This window comes from Lasioglossum baleicum, unplaced genomic scaffold (genome assembly GCF_051020765.1).
Source record: "Lasioglossum baleicum unplaced genomic scaffold, iyLasBale1 scaffold0038, whole genome shotgun sequence".
Lineage (NCBI taxonomy): Eukaryota > Metazoa > Arthropoda > Insecta > Hymenoptera > Halictidae > Lasioglossum > Lasioglossum baleicum.
This window is the reverse complement of record NW_027469098.1, coordinates 151,273-168,080: the sequence shown is the minus strand read 5'-3', so window position 1 is coordinate 168,080 and position 16,808 is coordinate 151,273.

Sequence of the window (16,808 nt, the reverse complement as noted above, 5' to 3'; positions counted from 1 at the left end):
GCATAACGCATAACGCATAACGCATAACGCATAACGCATAACGCATAACGCATAACGCATAACGCATAACGCATAACGCATAACGCATAACGCATAACGCATAACGCATAACGCATAACGCATAACGCATAACGCATAACGCATAACGCATAACGCATAACGCATAACGCATAACGCATAACGCATAACGCATAACGCATAACGCATAACGCATAACGCATAACGCATAACGCATAACGCATATCGCATAACGTATAACGCTTAACGCATAACGCATAACGCATAACGCATAACGCATAACGCGTAACGCATAACGGATAACGCATAACGGATAACGCATGGTGCATAACGCATAACGCATAACGCATAACGCATAACGCATAACGCATAACGCATAACGCATAACGCATAACGCATAACGCATAACGCATAACGCATAACGCATAACGCATAACGCATAACGCATAACGCATAAGGCATAACGCATAACGCATAACGCATAACGCATAACGCATAACGCATAACGCATAACGCATAACGCATAACGCATAACGCATAACGCATAACGCATAACGCATAACGCATAACGCATAACGCATAACGCATAACGCATAACGCATAACGCATAACGCATAACGCATAACGCATAACGCATAACGCATAACGCATAACGCATAACGCATAACGCATAACGCATAACGCATAACGCATAACGCATAACGCATAACGCATAACGCATAACGCATAACGCATAACGCATAACGCATAACGCATAACGCATAACGCATAACGCATAACGCATAACGCATAACGCATAACGCATAACGCATAACGCATAACGCATAACGCATGGTGCATAACGCATAACGCATAACGCTTAACGCATAACGCATAACGCATAACGCATAACGCATAAGGCATAACGCATAACGCATAACGCATAACGCATAACGCATAACGCATAACGCATAACGCATAACGCATAACGCATAACGCATAACGCATAACGCATAACGCATAACGCATAACGCGTAACGCGTAACGCGTAACGCGTAACGCGTAACGCATAACGCTTAACGCATAACGCATAACGCATAACGCATAACGCATAACGCATAACGCATAACGCATAACGCATAACGCATAACGCATACGCATAACGCATAACGCATAACGCATAACGCATAACGCATAACGCATAACGCATAACGCATAACGCATAACGCATAACGCATAACGCATAACGCATAACGCATAACGCATAACGCATAACGCATAACGCATAACGCATAACGCATAACGCATAACGCATAACGCATAACGCATAACGCATAACGCATAACGCATAACGCATAACGCATAACGCATAACGCATAACGCATAACGCATAACGCATAACGCATAACGCATAACGCATAACGTTCAATGAAAAAGTCATAACGCATAACGCATATCGCATAACCCGTAAAGCACAACGCATAACACATAACGCATAACACATAACGCATAACGCATAACGCATAACGCATAACGCATAACGCATAACGCATAACGCATAACGCATAACGCATAACGCATAACGCATAACGCATAACGCATAACGCATAACGCATAACGCATAACGCATAACGCATAACGCATAACGCATAACGCATAACGCATAACGCATAACGCATAACGCATAACGCATAACGCATAACGCATAACGCATAACGCATATCGCATATCGCATAACGCTTAACGCGTAACGCGTAACGCGTAACGCGTAACGCGTAACGCATAACGCATAACGCATAACGCATAACGCATAACGCATAACGCATAACGCATAACGCATAACGCATAACGCATAACGCATAACGCATAACGCATAACGCATAACGCATAACGCATAACGCATAACGCATAACGCATAACGCATGACGCATGACGCATGACGCATGACGCATGACGCATAACGCATAACGCATAACGCATAACGCATAACACATAACGCATAACGGATAACCCATGACGCATAACGCATAACGCATAACGCATAACGCATAACGCATAACGCATAACGCATAACGCATAACGCATAACGCATAACGCATAACGCATAACGCATAACGCATAACGCATAACGCATAACGCATAACGCATAACGCATAACGCATAACGCATAACGCATAACGCATAACGCATAACGCATAACGCATAACGCATAACGCATAACGCATAACGCATAACACATAACGCATAACGGATAACCCATGACGCATAACGCATAACGCATAACGTTCAATGAAAAAGTCATAACACATAACGCATATCGCATAACCCGTAAAGCACAACGCATAACACATAACGCATAACGCATAACGCATCACACATAACACATAACGCATAACGCATAACGCATAACGCATAACACATAACGCATAACGCATATCGCATAACGTATAACGCTTAACGCATAACGCATAACGCGTAACGCATAACGCATAACGCATAACGCATAACGCATAACGCATAACGCATAACGCATAACGCATAACGCATAACGCATAACGCATAACGCATAACGCATAACGCATAACGCATAACGCATAACGCATAACGCATAACGCATAACGCATAACGCATAACGCATAACGCATAACGCATAAGGCATAACGCATAACGCATAACGCATAACGCATAACGCATAACGCATAACGCATAACGCATAACGCATAACGCATAACGCATAACGCATAACGCATAACGCATAACGCATAACGCATAACGCATAACGCATAACGCATAACACATAACGCATAACGCATAACGCATAACGCATAACGCATGGTGCATAACGCATAACGCATAACGCTTAACGCATAACGCATAACGCATAACGCATAAGGCATAACGCATAACGCATAACGCATAACGCATAACGCATAACGCATAACGCATAACGCATAACGCATAACGCATAACGCATAACGCATAACGCATAACGCATAACGCATAACGCATAACGCATAACGCATAACGCATAACGCGTAACGCGTAACGCGTAACGCGTAACGCGTAACGCATAACGCTTAACGCATAACGCATAACGCATAACGCATAACGCATAACGCATAACGCATAACGCATAACGCATAACGCATAACGCATAACGCATAACGCATAACGCATAACGCATAACGCATAACGCATAACGCATAACGCATAACGCATAACGCATAACGCATAACGCATAACGCATAACGCATAACGCATAACGCGTAACGCGTAACGCGTAACGCGTAACGCGTAACGCATAACGCATAACGCATAACGCATAACGCATAACGCATAACGCATAACGCATAACGCATAACGCATAAGGCATAACGCGTAACGCATAACGGATAACGCATAACGGATAACGCATGGTGCATAACGCATAACGCATAACGCATAACGCATAACGCATAACGCATAACGCATAACGCATAACGCATAACGCATAACGCATAAGGCATAACGCATAACGCATAACGCATAACGCATAACGCATAACGCATAACGCATAACGCATAACGCATAACGCATAACGCATAACGCATAACGCATAACGCATAACGCATAACGCATAACGCATAACGCATAACGCATAACGCATAACGTTCAATGAAAAAGTCATAACGCATAACGCATATCGCATAACCCGTAAAGCACAACGCATAACACATAACGCATAACACATAACGCATAACGCATAACGCATAACGCATAACGCATAACGCATAACGCATAACGCATAACGCATAACGCATAACGCATAACGCATAACGCATAACGCATAACGCATAACGCATAACGCATAACGCATAACGCATAACGCATAACGCATAACGCATAACGCATAACGCATAACGCATAACGCATAACGCATAACGCATAACGCATAACGCATAACGCATAACGCATAACGCATAACGCATATCGCATATCGCATAACGCTTAACGCGTAACGCGTAACGCGTAACGCGTAACGCGTAACGCATAACGCATAACGCATAACGCATAACGCATAACGCATAACGCATAACGCATAACGCATAACGCATAACGCATAACGCATAACGCATAACGCATAACGCATAACGCATAACGCATAACGCATAACGCATAACGCATAACGCATAACGCATAACGCATGACGCATGACGCATGACGCATGACGCATGACGCATAACGCATAACGCATAACGCATAACACATAACACATAACGCATAACGCATAACGCATAACGCATAACACATAACGCATAACGCATATCGCATAACGTATAACGCTTAACGCATAACGCATAACGCGTAACGCATAACGCATAACGCATAACGCATAACGCATAACGCATAACGCATAACGCATAACGCATAACGCATAACGCATAACGCATAACGCATAACGCATAACGCATAACGCATAACGCATAACGCATAACGCATAACGCATAAGGCATAACGCATAACGCATAACGCATAACGCATAACGCATAACGCATAACGCATAACGCATAACGCATAACGCATAACGCATAACGCATAACGCATAACGCATAACGCATAACGCATAACGCATAACGCATAACGCATAACGCATAACACATAACGCATAACGCATAACGCATAACGCATAACGCATGGTGCATAACGCATAACGCATAACGCTTAACGCATAACGCATAACGCATAACGCATAACGCATAAGGCATAACGCATAACGCATAACGCATAACGCATAACGCATAACGCATAACGCATAACGCATAACGCATAACGCATAACGCATAACGCATAACGCATAACGCATAACGCTTAACGCATAACGCATAACGCATAACGCATAACGCATAACGCATAACGCATAACGCATAACGCATAACGCATAACGCATAACGCATAACGCATAACGCATAACGCATAACGCATAACGCATAACGCATAACGCATAACGCATAACGCATAACGCATAACGCATAACGCATAACGCATAACGCATAACGCATAACGCATAACGCGTAACGCGTAACGCGTAACGCGTAACGCGTAACGCATAACGCATAACGCATAACGCATAACGCATAACGCATAACGCATAACGCATAACGCATAACGCATAACGCATAACGCATAACGCATAAGGCATAACGCGTAACGCATAACGGATAACGCATAACGGATAACGCATGGTGCATAACGCATAACGCATAACGCATAACGCATAACGCATAACGCATAACGCATAACGCATAACGCATAACGCATAACGCATAAGGCATAACGCATAACGCATAACGCATAACGCATAACGCATAACGCATAACGCATAACGCATAACGCATAACGCATAACGCATAACGCATAACGCATAACGCATAACGCATAACGTTCAATGAAAAAGTCATAACGCATAACGCATATCGCATAACCCGTAAAGCACAACGCATAACACATAACGCATAACACATAACGCATAACGCATAACGCATAACGCATAACGCATAACGCATAACGCATAACGCATAACGCATAACGCATAACGCATAACGCATAACGCATAACGCATAACGCATAACGCATAACGCATAACGCATAACGCATAACGCATAACGCATAACGCATAACGCATAACGCATAACGCATAACGCATAACGCATAACGCATAACGCATAACGCATAACGCATAACGCATAACGCATAACGCATAACGCATAACGCATAACGCATAACGCATATCGCATATCGCATAACGCTTAACGCGTAACGCATAACGCATGACGCATAACGCATAACGCGTAACGCGTAACGCGTAACGCATAACGCCTAACGCATAACGCATAACGCATAACGCATAACGCATAACGCATAACGCATAACGTTCAATGAAAAAGTCATAACGCATAACGCATATCGCATAACCCGTAAAGCACAACGCATAACACATAACGCATAACACATAACGCATAACGCATAACGCATAACGCATAACGCATAACGCATAACGCATAACGCATAACGCATAACGCATAACGCATAACGCATAACGCATAACGCATAACGCATAACGCATAACGCATAACGCATAACGCATAACGCATAACGCATAACGCATAACGCATAACGCATAACGCATAACGCATAACGCATAACGCATAACGCATAACGCATAACGCATAACGCATAACGCATAACGCATAACGCATAACGCATAACGCATAACGCATAACGCATGACGCATAACGCGTAACGCGTAACGCGTAACGCGTAACGCATAACGCCTAACGCATAACGCATAACGCATAACGCTTAACGCATAACGCATAACGCATAACGCATAACGCATAACGCATAACGCATAACGCATAACGGATAACGCATGACGCATAACGCATAACGCATAACGCATAACGCATAACGCATAACGCATAACGCATAACGCATAACGCATAACGCATAACGCATAACGCATAACGCATAACGCATAACGCATAACGCATAACGCATAACGCATAACGCATAACGCATAACGCATAACGCATAACGCATAACGCATAACGCATAACGCATAACGCATAACGCATAACGCATAACGCATAACGCATAACGCATAACGCATAACGCATAACGCATAACGCATAACGCATAACGCATAACGCATAACGCATAACGCATAACGCATAACGCATAACGCATAACGCATAACGCATAACGCATAACGCATAACGCATAACGCATACCGCATAACGCATAACGCATAACGCATAACGCATAACGCATAACGCATAACGCATAACGCATAACGCATAACGCATAACGCATAACGCATAACGCATAACGCATAACGCATAACGCATGACGCATGACGCATGACGCATAACGCAGAACGCATAACGCATAACGCATGACGCATAACGCATAACGCATAACGCATAACGCATAACGCATAACGCATAACGCATAACGCATAACGCATAACGCATAACGCATAACGCATAACGCATAACGCATAACGCATAACGCATAACGCATATCGCATAACGTATAACGCTTAACGCATAACGCATAACGCATAACGCATAACGCATAACGCATAACGCATAACGCATAACGCATAACGCATAACGCATAACGCATAACGCATAACGAATAACGCATATCGCATAACGCATAACGCATAACGCATAACGCATAACGCATAACGCATAACGCATAACGCATAACGCATAACGCATAACGCATAACGCATAACGCATAACGCATAACGCATAACGCATAACGCATAACGCATAACGCATAACGCATAACGCATAACGCATAACGCATAACGCATAACGCATAACGCATAACGCATAACGCATAACGCATAACGCATAACGCATAACGCATAACGCATAACGCATAACGCATAACGCATAACGCATAACGCATAACGCATAACGCCTAACGCATAACGCATAACGCATAACGCATAACGCATAACGCGTAACGCGTAACGCGTAACGCGTAACGCATAACGCATAACGCATAACGCATAACGCATAACGCATAACGCATAACGCATAACGCATAACGCATAACGCATAACGCATAACGCATAACGCATAACGCATAACGCATAACGCATAACGTTCAATGAAAAAGTCATAACGCATAACGCATATCGCATAACCCGTAAAGCACAACGCATAACACATAACGCATAACACATAACGCATAACGCATAACGCATAACGCATGGTGCATAACGCATAACGCATAACGCATAACGCATAACGCATAACGCATAACGCATAACGCATAACGCATAACGCATAACGCATAAGGCATAACGCATAACGCATAACGCATAACGCATAACGCATAACGCATAACGCATAACGCATAACGCATAACGCATAACGCATAACGCATAACGCATAACGCATAACGCATAACGCATAACGCATATCGCATAACGTATAACGCTTAACGCATAACGCATAACGCATAACGCATAACGCATAACGCATAACGCATAACGCATAACGCATAACGCATAACGCATAACGAATAACGCATATCGCATAACGCATAACGCATAACGCATAACGCATAACGCATAACGCATAACGCATAACGCATAACGCATAACGCATAACGCATAACGCATAACGCATAACGCATAACGCATAACGCATAACGCATAACGCATAACGCATAACGCATAACGCATAACGCATAACGCATAACGCATAACGCATAACGCATAACGCATAACGCATAACGCATAACGCATAACGCATAACGCATAACGCATATCGCATAACGTATAACGCTTAACGCATAACGCATAACGCATAACGCATAACGCATAACGCATAACGCATAACGCATAACGCATAACGCATAACGCATAACGCATAACGCATAACGCATAACGCATAACGCATAACGCATAACGCATAACGCATAACGCATAACGCATAACGCATAACGCATAACGCATAACGCATAACGCATAACGCATAACGCATAACGCATAACGCATAACGCATAACGCATAACGCCTAACGCATAACGCATAACGCATAACGCATAACGCATAACGCGTAACGCGTAACGCGTAACGCGTAACGCATAACGCATAACGCATAACGCATAACGCATAACGCATAACGCATAACGCATAACGCATAACGCATAACGCATAACGCATAACGCATAACGCATAACGCATAACGCATAACGTTCAATGAAAAAGTCATAACGCATAACGCATATCGCATAACCCGTAAAGCACAACGCATAACACATAACGCATAACACATAACGCATAACGCATAACGCATAACGCATAACGCATGGTGCATAACGCATAACGCATAACGCATAACGCATAACGCATAACGCATAACGCATAACGCATAACGCATAACGCATAAGGCATAACGCATAACGCATAACGCATAACGCATAACGCATAACGCATAACGCATAACGCATAACGCATAACGCATAACGCATAACGCATAACGCATAACGCATAACGCATAACGCATAACGCATATCGCATAACGTATAACGCTTAACGCATAACGCATAACGCATAACGCATAACGCATAACGCATAACGCATAACGCATAACGCATAACGCATAACGCATAACGAATAACGCATATCGCATAACGCATAACGCATAACGCATAACGCATAACGCATAACGCATAACGCATAACGCATAACGCATAACGCATAACGCATAACGCATAACGCATAACGCATAACGCATAACGCATAACGCATAACGCATAACGCATAACGCATAACGCATAACGCATAACGCATAACGCATAACGCATAACGCATAACGCATAACGCATAACGCATAACGCATAACGCATAACGCATAACGCATATCGCATAACGTATAACGCTTAACGCATAACGCATAACGCATAACGCATAACGCATAACGCATAACGCATAACGCATAACGCATAACGCATAACGCATAACGCATAACGCATAACGCATAACGCATAACGCATAACGCATAACGCATAACGCATAACGCATAACGCATAACGCATAACGCATAACGCATAACGCATAACGCATATCGCATAACGTATAACGCTTAACGCATAACGCATAACGCATAACGCATAACGCATAAGGCATAACGCGTAACGCATAACGGATAACGCATAACGGATAACGCATGGTGCATAACGCATAACGCATAACGCATAACGCATAACGCATAAGGCATAACGCGTAACGCATAACGGATAACGCATAACGGATAACGCATGGTGCATAACGCATAACGCATAACGCATAACGCATAATGCATAACGCATAACGCATAACGCATAACGCATAACGCATAACGCATAACGCATAACGCGTAACGCATAACGCGTAACGCATAACGCGTAACGCATAACGCATAACGCATAACGCATAACGCATAACGCATAACGCATAACGCATAACGCATAACGCATAACGCATAACGCATAACGCATATCGCATAACGTATAACGCTTAACGCATAACGCTTAACGCATAACGCATAACGCATAACGCATAACGCATAACGCATAACGCATAACGCATAACGCATAACGCATAACGCATAACGCATAACGCATAACGCATAACGCATAACGCATAACGCATAACGCATAACGCATAACGCATAACGCATAACGCCTAACGCATAACGCATAACGCATAACGCATAACGCATAACGCATAACGCATAACGCGTAACGCGTAACGCATAACGCATAACGCATAACGCATAACGCATAACGCATAACGCATAACGCATAACGCATAACGCATAACGCATAACGCATAACGCATAACGCATAACGTTCAATGAAAAAGTCATAACGCATAACGCATATCGCATAACCCGTAAAGCACAACGCATAACACATAACGCATAACGCATAACACATAACGCATAACGCATAACGCATAACGCATGGTGCATAACGCATAACGCATAACGCATAACGCATAACGCATAACGCATAACGCATAACGCATAAGGCATAACGCATAACGCATAACGCATAACGCATAACGCATAACGCATAACGCATAACGCATAACGCATAACGCATAACGCATAACGCATAACGCATAACGCATAACGCATAACGCATAACGCATAACGCATAACGCATAACGCATAACGCATAACGCATAACGCATAACGCATAACGCATAACGCATAACGCATAACGCGTAACGCGTAACGCATAACGTTCAATGAAAAAGTCATAACGCATAACGCATATCGCATAACCCGTAAAGCACAACGCATAACACATAACGCATAACACATAACGCATAACGCATAACGCATAACGCATGGTGCATAACGCATAACGCATAACGCATAACGCATAACGCATAACGCATAACGCATAACGCATAACGCATAACGCATAACGCATAACGCATAACGCATAACGCATAACGCATAACGCATAACGCATAACGCATAACGCATAACGCATAACGCGTAACGCGTAACGCATAACGTTCAATGAAAAAGTCATAACGCATAACGCATATCGCATAACCCGTAAAGCACAACGCATAACACATAACGCATAACACATAACGCATAACGCATAACGCATAACGCATGGTGCATAACGCATAACGCATAACGCATAACGCATAACGCATAACGCATAACGCATAACGCATAACGCATAAGGCATAACGCATAACGCATAACGCATAACGCATAACGCATAACGCATAACGCATAACGCATAACGCATAACGCATAACGCATAACGCATAACGCATAACGCATAACGCATAACGCATAACGCATAACGCATAACGCATAACGCATAACGCATAACGCATAACGCATAACGCATAACGCATAACGCATAACGCATAACGCATAACGCATAACGCGTAACGCGTAACGCGTAACGCATAACGCCTAACGCATAACGCATAACGCATAACGCTTAACGCATAACGCATAACGCATAACGCATATCGCATAACGTATAACGCTTAACGCATAACGCATAACGCATAACGCATAACGCATAACGCATAACGCATAACGCATAACGCATAACGCATAACGCATAACGCATAACGCATAACGCATAACGCATAACGCATAACGCATAACGCATAACGCATAACGCATAACGCATAACGCATAACGCATAACGCATAACGCATAACGCATAACGCATAACGCATAACGCATAACGCATAACGCATAACGCATAACGCATAACGCATAACGCATAAGGCATAACGCATAACGCATAACGCATAACGCATAACGCATAACGCATAAGGCATAACGCATAACGCATAACGCATAACGCATAACGCATAACGCATAACGCATAACGCATAACGCATAACGCATAACGCATAACGCATAACGCATAACGCATAACGCGTAACGCATAACGGATAACGCATAACGGATAACGCATGGTGCATAACGCATAACGCATAACGCATAACGCATAACGCATAACGCATAACGCATAACGCATAACGCATAACGCATAACGCATAACGCATAACGCATAACGCATAACGCCTAACGCATAACGCATAACGCATAACGCATAACGCATAACGCATAACGCATAACGCATAACGCATAACGCATAACGCATAACGCATAACGCATAACGCATAACGCATAACGCATAACGCATAACGCATAACGCATAACGCATGACGCATAACGCATAACGCGTAACGCGTAACGCGTAACGCATAACGCCTAACGCATAACGCATAACGCATAACGCATAACGCATAACGCATAACGCATAACGCATAACGGATAACGCATGACGCATAACGCATAACGCATAACGCATAACGCATAACGCATAACGCATAACGCATAACGCATAACGCATAACGCATAACGCATAACGCATAACGCATAACGCATAACGCATAACGCATAACGCATAACGCATAACGCATAACGCATAACGCATAACGCATAACGCATAACGCATAACGCATAACGCATAACGCATAACGCATAACGCATAACGCATAACGCATAACGCATAACGCATATCGCATAACGTATAACGCTTAACGCATAACGCATAACGCATAACGCATAACGCATAACGCATAACGCATAACGCATAACGCATAACGCATAACGCATAACGCATAACGCATAACGCATAACGCATAACGCATAAGGCATAACGCATAACGCATAACGCATAACGCATAACGCATAACGCATAACGCATAACGCATAACGCATAACGCATAACGCATAACGCATAACGCATAACGCATAACGCATAACGCATATCGCATAACGTATAACGCTTAACGCATAACGCATAACGCATAACGCATAACGCATAACGCATAACGCATAACGCATAACGCATAACGCATAACGCATAACGAATAACGCATATCGCATAACGCATAACGCATAACGCATAACGCATAACGCATAACGCATAACGCATAACGCATAACGCATAACGCATAACGCATAACGCATAACGCATAACGCATAACGCATAACGCATAACGCATAACGCATAACGCATAACGCATAACGCATAACGCATAACGCATAACGCATAACGCATAACGCATAACGCATAACGCATAACGCATAACGCATAACGCATAACGCATAACGCATATCGCATAACGTATAACGCTTAACGCATAACGCATAACGCATAACGCATAACGCATAACGCATAACGCATAACGCATAACGCATAACGCATAACGCATAACGCATAACGCATAACGCATAACGCATAACGCATAACGCATAACGCATAACGCATAACGCATAACGCATAACGCATAACGCATAACGCATAACGCATAACGCATAACGCATAACGCATATCGCATAACGTATAACGCTTAACGCATAACGCATAACGCATAACGCATAACGCATAAGGCATAACGCGTAACGCATAACGGATAACGCATAACGGATAACGCATGGTGCATAACGCATAACGCATAACGCATAACGCATAACGCATAAGGCATAACGCGTAACGCATAACGGATAACGCATAACGGATAACGCATGGTGCATAACGCATAACGCATAACGCATAACGCATAATGCATAACGCATAACGCATAACGCATAACGCATAACGCATAACGCATAACGCATAACGCGTAACGCATAACGCGTAACGCATAACGCGTAACGCATAACGCATAACGCATAACGCATAACGCATAACGCATAACGCATAACGCATAACGCATAACGCATAACGCATAACGCATAACGCATAACGCATATCGCATAACGTATAACGCTTAACGCATAACGCTTAACGCATAACGCATAACGCATAACGCATAACGCATAACGCATAACGCATAACGCATAACGCATAACGCATAACGCATAACGCATAACGCATAACGCATAACGCATAACGCATAACGCATAACGCATAACGCATAACGCATAACGCATAACGCCTAACGCATAACGCATAACGCATAACGCATAACGCATAACGCATAACGCATAACGCGTAACGCGTAACGCATAACGCATAACGCATAACGCATAACGCATAACGCATAACGCATAACGCATAACGCATAACGCATAACGCATAACGCATAACGCATAACGCATAACGTTCAATGAAAAAGTCATAACGCATAACGCATATCGCATAACCCGTAAAGCACAACGCATAACACATAACGCATAACGCATAACACATAACGCATAACGCATAACGCATAACGCATGGTGCATAACGCATAACGCATAACGCATAACGCATAACGCATAACGCATAACGCATAACGCATAAGGCATAACGCATAACGCATAACGCATAACGCATAACGCATAACGCATAACGCATAACGCATAACGCATAACGCATAACGCATAACGCATAACGCATAACGCATAACGCATAACGCATAACGCATAACGCATAACGCATAACGCATAACGCATAACGCATAACGCATAACGCATAACGCATAACGCATAACGCATAACGCATAACGCATAACGCATAACGCGTAACGCGTAACGCATAACGTTCAATGAAAAAGTCATAACGCATAACGCATATCGCATAACCCGTAAAGCACAACGCATAACACATAACGCATAACACATAACGCATAACGCATAACGCATAACGCATGGTGCATAACGCATAACGCATAACGCATAACGCATAACGCATAACGCATAACGCATAACGCATAACGCATAACGCATAACGCATAACGCATAACGCATAACGCATAACGCATAACGCATAACGCATAACGCATAACGCATAACGCATAACGCGTAACGCGTAACGCATAACGTTCAATGAAAAAGTCATAACGCATAACGCATATCGCATAACCCGTAAAGCACAACGCATAACACATAACGCATAACACATAACGCATAACGCATAACGCATAACGCATGGTGCATAACGCATAACGCATAACGCATAACGCATAACGCATAACGCATAACGCATAACGCATAACGCATAAGGCATAACGCATAACGCATAACGCATAACGCATAACGCATAACGCATAACGCATAACGCATAACGCATAACGCATAACGCATAACGCATAACGCATAACGCATAACGCATAACGCATAACGCATAACGCATAACGCATAACGCATAACGCATAACGCATAACGCATAACGCATAACGCATAACGCATAACGCATAACGCATAACGCATAACGCGTAACGCGTAACGCGTAACGCATAACGCCTAACGCATAACGCATAACGCATAACGCTTAACGCATAACGCATAACGCATAACGCATATCGCATAACGTATAACGCTTAACGCATAACGCATAACGCATAACGCATAACGCATAACGCATAACGCATAACGCATAACGCATAACGCATAACGCATAACGCATAACGCATAACGCATAACGCATAACGCATAACGCATAACGCATAACGCATAACGCATAACGCATAACGCATAACGCATAACGCATAACGCATAACGCATAACGCATAACGCATAACGCATAACGCATAACGCATAACGCATAACGCATAACGCATAACGCATAACGCATAAGGCATAACGCATAACGCATAACGCATAACGCATAACGCATAACGCATAAGGCATAACGCATAACGCATAACGCATAACGCATAACGCATAACGCATAACGCATAACGCATAACGCATAACGCATAACGCATAACGCATAACGCATAACGCATAACGCGTAACGCATAACGGATAACGCATAACGGATAACGCATGGTGCATAACGCATAACGCATAACGCATAACGCATAACGCATAACGCATAACGCATAACGCATAACGCATAACGCATAACGCATAACGCATAACGCATAACGCATAACGCCTAACGCATAACGCATAACGCATAACGCATAACGCATAACGCATAACGCATAACGCATAACGCATAACGCATAACGCATAACGCATAACGCATAACGCATAACGCATAACGCATAACGCATAACGCATAACGCATGACGCATAACGCATAACGCGTAACGCGTAACGCGTAACGCATAACGCCTAACGCATAACGCATAACGCATAACGCATAACGCATAACGCATAACGCATAACGCATAACGGATAACGCATGACGCATAACGCATAACGCATAACGCATAACGCATAACGCATAACGCATAACGCATAACGCATAACGCATAACGCATAACGCATAACGCATAACGCATAACGCATAACGCATAACGCATAACGCATAACGCATAACGCATAACGCATAACGCATAACGCATAACGCATAACGCATAACGCATAACGCATAACGCATAACGCATAACGCATAACGCATAACGCATAACGCATAACGCATATCGCATAACGTATAACGCTTAACGCATAACGCATAACGCATAACGCATAACGCATAACGCATAACGCATAACGCATAACGCATAACGCATAACGCATAACGCATAACGCATAACGCATAACGCATAACGCATAACGCATAACGCATAACGCATAACGCATAACGCATAACGCATAACGCATAACGCATAACGCATAACGCATAACGCATAACGCATATCGCATAACGTATAACGCTTAACGCATAACGCATAACGCATAACGCATAACGCATAAGGCATAACGCGTAACGCATAACGGATAACGCATAACGGATAACGCATGGTGCATAACGCATAACGC